Raw genomic sequence first — 9333 nt, 5'->3', positions numbered from 1 at the left:
CCAAAAGCATGAAGAAAATGAGAAGTAATGATGTTAGTGACTGAAATTACTATTCCAAAAATAATTCATCATGTCACTTAAATTTCCAAGGCAGTTTCTGGATGCTAATACACTTACTATAGTGGAAAGTAAAAGTAGAGCAAGTAAACATTTCTGTTATGAAGAAATCAACCGGTACATAGGTTTAGAATAGTCGCTATTATTTTCAAAGCATTTTCAAAACAAACAATAGGCAATTACTTTCTTTCTGAGAAATACCAAAATAAAACTAAGGAATTATTTGCTGCTTGCGTTGAGCAACATTTCATGCAAATTATTCCAATATCAGTCATGACTCTGTAAGGGGAAGTACTATTCCTCCTACATCACAAATGGGAAAGCTGAGGGCAAAACGGCAATGCAACTCATCTATTGGATCTTAAATTGATTGAAAAGGCAATCATAATGCATAATTCAACTTTTAATTCCTGTTGCATACATCTAGTGAACCCGCTTAGCATAAGCCATTGTACTAGGTAGGTATGGAGTAGAACAAGATAAATAAAGCCTTGTCTGCTTTGAGGAGCTCATAAAGAAATTATTCTAGGCTTTTGCATGTTAACAGGATTGGGAGACTAGAATAAGATATGCAACATCTTTTTCCTTAGGCTCTCTGTTTTTCATAACAGTAATCTCTACTAAGTACTATACCCAGGGACTATCCACATATAACCTGAACTGCCTCAAGTAGTTTTTCCTGAAGATGAGAATCTTCAGTCCATGTATAAGTAGTTCTAACCCTGAGCTGGTTCTGCTCATGCGTGGTTAGAAAAAGACACTTATCCATAACCACAGAACACTAACTGCCTGTTTTAGCAAAGTGAGTTAGCATTTTGACTCTTTATTACCATAAACAGAAATTTTGGATCCATGATAGAATCCAAATACAAAGTTATTTTGCCCTGTTTGGGATACAAACAAACAGGGTATCTATAATTTATACATATCAAATGAAGCAAGGAAACAAGCATAATTTTTCTGAAGGGTTTTGCAGATGTCATTTATATTCCCCCCAAATAGATACAGAAAGGGCAGTGACAATAGCACAGTGGCACTCTATTATTAGTTGCATCTGCTCCTATAGGAAGGAAAAATCACTGTGTAGCTGTGTTGAGTCTTAGGCACCATTAGGCATTTTCCTGAGGATTCTTCAAGAGTGAAGAAAATTTATTCTTAAAACTCAACCATTGATCCATTCTTCTGCTTTCTGATGAGGGCATCATATTTCAAATCATTGTTGAAAATATTCTGTGGGCTCTACATACCCTTTCTTGGAAAGTGATAGGTGAGCAAAGGAAGAAAACTGAGCTCAGAATCTGTGGCTCTTTTGTCCTGATGAAGTTCAGGATGAAGTTGATGAACCACCCACCGACAAGCGGAACACATCCATGCAGCTGGCATATGCAAGAAAAGGGAGAGTTCACTAAAATAAAAATATGGGGCTTAGAGTAATTTAGAAATAGTAGATTGAGCACAGAAACATTGGGCTTCTGCCAAAGTTGATCTACAGAAAGGTATTTCTGGCATCCATCCATAGATCAGGAGAAGGAACCTTCAAGCTCTTTCACATTTAGGATCCACGAAGCATAATTTGGTTTGCACATACTTGGAAAGAATGCAATATTGTTTCTTGAAATATAGTGCAGATCTTTGGGGACTCTCTTGTATGTAAATGTGTATATGTATATACTATATATCTAAAGTATATACTATATATCTAAATTATAAAGATATAGAAATTTTCTGGGAGCATATGTAAGAAATGTAAACTGTGGGCCCCAGGAAGCAAAAATAAGCAATTGTGTTTGAAGGAGTAAAACATTTACTTAAAAAACAATCTTCCTATACTAGTTGAATTTTTTAGTAAGCATACTATAGTTATACTTTTTTCAGCTTTATTGAGGTGTAATTAACAAATAAAATTGTAAGATATTTAAAATGTGCTATGTGATGATTTAATATATGGTATACATTGTGAAAGAATTCCCTCCATCGACTTAGCACATCCTCACATATTTATTTATTTATATTTTTTGTGAGAACATTTAAGTTCTACTTTCTGTGAAAATTTCAATTATAAAATACAGTGTTATCAACCATAGTCACCATGCTATACGTTAGATGCTTAGACCTTATTCATCTTATAAACTGAAAGTATGTATTCTTTTACCAACCTCTCCCTATTTTCTCCACCCTCAGCACCTGGCATTCACTTTTCTACTTTGTTTCTATGAATTTAACTTTTTTTTTAATTCTCATATAAGTGATAACATGTAGTATTTGTCTTTGTCTGTCTCGCTTATTTCACCTAGCATTGTGTCCTACAGGTTTATCCACATTGTGGCCAAAGGCAGGATTTCCTTTTTTTTAATGCTGAATAATACCCTACTGTGTGTGTATACACATCCCACATTTTCTTGATCCATTCATCTGTTGACAGACATGTAGGTTGTTTTATACATTTTTAAAACTATAATTACAAGAGTTAACTGGAGTTAACTATGTGCCTTACAACCTAACAAATTGAGACAAGTAACACAAGGAAATATACCACAGAGTCTAGAAACTAGCTTAATTAGGGTCTTGGAGAGATTAAATGATTTTGTCTACACTATAAAAAGAGTATCTATCTTTAAAAGAGGAGAATAATAAATGATGGTTTTTTCATCTCTAGCTTCCATCCCTCTGTACATGCAAGAATATATATCCAAATAAGTATTTGCAAAATAAGTTTCAATCAGAAACTGCCCTATTTTAAAATCTTGTTTGACCTTAACTACCTCTTTCAGTTGACTTCGCTTCCGTTTCCACTGCCCTTTTGGTGTTCATTTTCATCTTATTATGCTTATTTCCTCATTGCAGCTCCTCTCAGATATGCCAGTCACTTTCAAACCTATAACTCACACCCATAACTTCTTTCCTAAACTCCACAGAACTTCTATCTGTTACGAGCCATCTGAACTTTAATTTTCTACTTCATAATTTTAGCACATCTAAAACGGAACTCATTTTCCACCCAAACATGTTCCCGTTCCTATTTCCACCAGCTCCATTAATAATACTATTGCACCCAGTGAGAAGCCTTAAAGTTATTATCTCTCTCTCTCTCACACACACACACATACTTTATACCCAATTTCATCATTGCATCCTCTACAAGAAAAACCAAACCAACAAATCAAACCCCACCTTTGCAAGTGCTTCAGTCCCGTCTTGTCTAGTGTATCCCAACAGATTTTTTAAAACTAATCTCCCCTCCTTTAAAGCTCTTTTCTTAACTTTTTGTTGCTCAGTGACACTAGATAAAATGCTCTGCTAGAAAAATCTTCAAAGGTGCCCCACTTCCTAGAGGATTAGCATAGACCCAAACTATCTGCACTAGTTTAATTCCATCATCCTGTATTTCAGCTGAACAGAACTGCTTGCTTTCCCCTGGAACAAGGCATGCACTTTCATACCTTTGCATCTTTCATCTTCAGCTTCCTTAGCCAGAAATATGACAAGTTCTGTGGGGTCACATAAGGTGGTACCTTTTTCTAAGCTTCACCTTCCGTCCCCCATCTGGTGGCAGTCTGTGTTGGAGGTAGGAGAATGAGCCAAGAGAGTGAATAAAGACCTCTGGCCACCTCATTGCCAGGAATTGCTTTGTCAAACAATGCCTGAAGAATCTTAGACACCATGACAACTGTTGGTCAAAGAAGTTGAATAAAAGTCACAGGTGTTTCTGAGGATTATCTAGTACAAGGGAGGAAGAAACACAAAGTTGGAAAATAAAGTGTCATCTTTTTCCATCAGTATGGATGCGAAATAATTACTGTGGCCTCTGCTGACTCTGAGATGCCATCATTCTATACATCTTATTCATAGAGCGATAATCAAATGTATTTGTCTGATAACAAGGGAGAGTTTGTTCTCTGTAGTTCACACATACTTATCAGTAAACAAAAACACTAACCAAAGCTAAAATAAGTGTTCAGATGTAAATAAACTACAAAGCAACGCAAATGAACTGTATGTAAGTTGCGTGCTTTGAATAAATATAGCTTACCCACTGTAAACTAACCCCAGAGAATACTACTAATGTAAGATATTCCAATGCCATTTGTCCTAAAAATCATGCGGTACAAGTACTTATCAATCAACAATAATACTTCAAGACTCTAAGCAAATATACTTGCCCTCTCAGTAAAACTTTTCTGTATTAATACTTCCCTAGAGAGAAATTATGTCTCTTTTAAAAATTTTTGAAAAATAGAAAATATTGTTTGGCCCACCATATTTTCAAGTCAGTGAGTGTGAATAAATGAAGGATGAAAAACAGGAATAAAAAAAATTATTTCTGAAGACAAATCAAAGAGGTGTGTTTGGTAAACAAGAAGCAATAGTACTTTTAAATGTATAAAACGTGTATATGCCTTTACCTGAAATACCCTCCCCCAAGCCTACGTATCTTTTAAGTCTGGAACTAGGTATCCACCTGCAGAGATCTGTGAGAAACTGCTTTCAGTAACTAATACTCTTTTCTTGAATATGTGTCTACCACAGAACTCCTGGGGAGAAGCCACCCTGAATATTCCTTATAATTTCCTCTTGTTTTTGGAAGCCAAGTTGGAAGTGGGAACAATCAGGGTGAGTCCGCTGAATATTTAGAAGAAAAAGGCCCTATACGTCGCTTCTTGTACCTTCACCTCCAACTTTGCTTAGTCCACTCATCCGCATTCCCTCCTATGGCTCGGTGCAGAGCCTTCAACGCTGCTTTACTGAGTAATGGGAGAAAACACCATGTTGGCCTCCTCTTCTCTCCAATCAGGCCCACATCTCCACTCTACCTAAGTTCAAGCCCAAGACTGTAGAGAAAATACAATCTTTAATAGCTGGAAACTAATTCACTTTGGAAGACTGATTGCAAAAAAATTAGCCTCAATTTTTCAGACTCCTTGTGATTATGATTTTGTAGCTCTATTTAAGACAAGAGGCAGTTTATTCTCCCACTCCTTGAATCTGGGCTGCCCTTGTGACTTATTTTAGCCTAAAAAAGGTCAGTGAGACTGACACTGTCTTACTTCCAAGCCTAGATCTCAATGGCCTTGTGTGCTTTCTCTCTTTTTGTCAGAATCCTGCCACTGTAATAAAAACAAACCCAGGCTGGCCTGCTGGAAGATGAGAGCCTACAAGGCTGAGCCAGACCAGTTGTCCAGGCCTGGGGCCCAGAGATGTGAGAAACCCCAGCAAAAATCAATAAACCTGCTTTGAAAATGACTTGCCAGCCCAAAACAGAACTGTTCTGCCCACTCACAAACTCATGAGCTAAGTCAATGCTTACTGTTTCATACAGCTGGTTTGTGTGGCATGATTGGTTATTACACTGCATATTGCGACAGAATATAACTGATGCATTCATTTGTTTTGAGAATATGCTGACCTGAAGCCGTCTGTAGAAGCATACTCACATTAGCATAACCCCCCAAATTGTCTGAATGCAGTAGCAGAGCCCAGTAGCAATAGCCTTATAAAAGCCAGAGATGAGCCCAAGAATTCACAACTAGGGTCTTGGGCAGAGACCACTAAGACAGGAGGTGGGACAATACATCGGGTCCTTAAGCTAAGTGTTGAAGGCAGGAGCCACAAACAGAAAGCCAGGCAGAGTGAACCAATTAAACAACCCAGTCAAGTTTTTTATAACACCTGGAATCAATAGAGAGAGTTAAAACTTGTGGTATATGTCAGAAAAAAAGGATCATTCTAGGGAAGGCAGTTAGTATAAGAAAGAACCTCAGGAGAAAACAAATATAATGAGGCAGCTAGCTGAATATCTGCCTTTTTATATACAGATGTCTGAATATTGGCAGATTAAGAATTAGAATTATATTGGCCAACTGAACATATTACTTTATTACAGTAGATTGTATTTTCCATAAGAACAAAAGATTTATTTGTTTGTTTGCTTGCTTTTCTGCTTGTCCTTGTTTTTGGTCTCAGCAACCACTTCAGTGTCTACACATACTAGATGCTCAACAAATGTGTGGACCAACTGAATTAATAAATAAATGAATGAGTACCTATAGGAAATGTCTGATTTACAGCCAGGTCAGCCAAGCTCTGTCATTCAGAAACACAGGAAAAAGCTGGTCCATGGGACAATTAGTAAGACAAGGTTTTCAGATCATGAATGCTCTTGATTAGAATTTTCATGATTATTTCATCAATCTGACTTTGGATCCCTGGATCTTTCACATAACAGGTATTTAATAATGTTTATTCTATTGTATTAGAGGGGATAATGGAGTAATAAATGTTCTCTTCATTTATTTTAAGATATGACCAACTAGGAATTACCCAAAATGATCTTCACCTCATCCCCTTCCTCGAACAACTGTAATTTCTTGATGCTTAATTCAATCACGTGTAACTGCACTAGGATCTGGACATAAAATTCGAGTGAATAGCCCAGGGAAGATATTCACAGTCTCCCTTCAGGTTTGCCTCCATCAAAGCCCAACACCCAAAAGTATCCCCCAAGAGTATCAAAAGACCCTGGCTCCAGGAATGGAGACCTATAGAAGTGAACTTGCTGCCTATTTTTAAATGGACATTTACCAGGTGGCAAAAATACTATATATCAACATAATCGAAATGTAAAACTGAATCTGTGCATTGACTGGGATTTCACAGAGTATCATTAAGGGAAACCCCTGATGGAGTTTCCTTTAAATAAAGACCAGGGAGGGGCTCTCTCCTTCTGCTGTCCTGTGGTGTTAGTAATAATGCAGCTTTGGTGAGTAATAATACAAACAGTAAGTCCAATTATAGTTCTGGCATCGCAAGTTGTAGAACTTATGATCCTTCATGATGGGCTTCTTTATCTGATTAACTTCCTTCACACTGTACTCAGGGTCAGGGGAAGTCTTTCACGAAGCTTTCATTAGCATTAAGTGTGTCTTTTTCAGTGATAAGTCAAAGTTTTTAAAATGAAGGCTGCAAATAAAATGATCAGAATTTTTAGACAGAGCACAATAATGCTGGTAAAACACCTGTCATTATGTGTTGCTATTTTCTGCTAAGTCATTGGATATAACAAAATGAGTCCACCCAATCAAAACATCACCAAGGTTTCATAGACACCTAAACCTGTAATTACATGTAGCATCTAAATATCAACCTTTAAAACATTTGAGCATATAGAAATATGGAAGAGACTTTATGTTCATTAGGCAATATTAAAACCATCACTTACTATGAGTTTCACTACTCTTTTCCTCTTTAGTTAGTTTGAAGACCATTTTATAAAGCTGTCTCTGTCTGTGTGTGTGTGTGTGTGTGTTAAAGCCTCACACATACTATGTACTGTAGTGCTTTAGAAAGATCTCAGATTACTAATTTACTTTCTTATAGATATTAAGAAAAACCTTTCACCATTCTCTTTGGACTTCGCTATCTGTCAGCAAAGATCAAAAATGCTTAGACTATTACTAAACTGTATTAATGTTGAAGTCATATCAGAATGCCTTGACTTTTCAAAACTGGACTGTAAAGTCTTTTTGAAAACTTATTCTTAAAAATATTTGGTTAATCTTCTTTCTCTACCCAAATCTCAAAATATGAAATTATTTAAAATATAGAAAAGTTAACAGGTACATATCAGGTATAGATATGAACCTGAGTGTTTTTTAAATTTTTGATTAATATTAGGAAATCTGAAAATTGCTTCATTGAATTTTCATAAAAAGAAAATAATTCTGCCAAAACTGCAGCATAATGATATAAATATGGGTATTGACAACTTCAAGGGGACTCTTTGAACATCAATCTAATTAATTGTTTCTCTTCTTGTCATAGTGATCATTTACTGTTAGTGGCCCTAAGACAGAATTGCTGGGAGATTTGTACAGTAGAGAAAGTTAATAGTCAGGAGATCAAATGTAGCAGGAATTTATGGAGGTGAACTACAGTATTAAAATATGCCTAACCTCTAAGTGTGAAATCTTCTGAACTTCTAATGACATATTACTAAACTGAGATTTAAGGAGAAAGTTCTAGTCTAATTATAGAATTGACTTTGAACCTATACCTATAGGGATAGAAAGACAGTAATAGAAAAAAAGATGTGGTGGGAGTGGGCTGAGGAATTGGAAGGGAAATATACAGGAAAATTAAATCTAAAGGTAAAAAGACACATATACATCACTAAAGCCCATGTTTATTACAAGAAATAACATTACCTGATTTCAACCCATGTTTTTTACAAGAAATAACATTACCTGATTTTACATATTACCAAGTACCCTTTCCTTCTTATATGATGACCAGTATCATGTTATGAGTAAATTGAATGAGCCAAGATAAAAAGCCAAAGCAAGAAGTTTTGACAAAATCTACACTAGTTAAAAACACTGCTCAATTCAATTCAGTAAGTGCTTATTAGCGTCTATATATATTGTGTCTCGTGCTATATTTAGTACCATAGAAACAAAGATAAATGCAAAAAGGCCCTGACCTCAAGAAATTTATTGTCTAGTGACAGAGAAACATTTAAAGAAATAAATGTTCATGTGGTACATGCAAAATCAGAATCACAGACAGAAGAAGGAACAGAAGAAGGAACGAGTCATTTGATCCAAAGGGAGAGAAAAGAAGTACCTCCTGTCCAAATACTTTAGGATGAATAAAAGTTCAAGGATAAAATGAGAAGGGACTTCTAAGCGGATGGAATGAGAAATGCAAAAATACAAAGCCCAGGAGCAGCAGGTTAGGTGAAGCAAGCTAGAGACAAATTTTGAGTGAGTTATATGGAGATAGATAAGGACTGAGGTATGACCAGAGTCTTGAATTCCATGCCAAAGATGTTACTTGAATGTTATCTTACAGATGATATCCAAGATGGAAAGAGATGTAACTTGGAACCAACAGGGTCAGATTTACATTTTATAAATTGTGCCCAGGGTAAAGAGAAAGATGGATGGAAGAATTGTAAGACAAAAGCATAGAGACCTTCTGCTGTCATGTGGTGTTAGTGAAAATGCAGCTTTGGTGAGTAATAATACAAACAGTAAGGCCGATTATAGTTTTGGCATCGCCAGTTCTATACCTTATGATCCTTCTTCATATGGGCTTCCTTAACTGATTAACTTCCTTCACAAGGTAAGAGCCTCTGCTACAGCAAAACTTTAAATTTCTTTCTTCCTAATTGTGATCATTAAAATGAAGACCTCTCTACTTCCTACAAAACTAGAAAAAACTTACAAAATAACTCATCTTGAGGCCAAATTTTCAGATATCTAAGCTTTTACAAGATGC

This window comes from Pteropus alecto, unplaced genomic scaffold (genome assembly GCF_000325575.1).
Source record: "Pteropus alecto unplaced genomic scaffold, ASM32557v1 scaffold103, whole genome shotgun sequence".
Taxonomy (NCBI): Eukaryota; Metazoa; Chordata; class Mammalia; order Chiroptera; family Pteropodidae; genus Pteropus; species Pteropus alecto.
Note: the sequence above shows the minus strand (reverse complement) of the source record.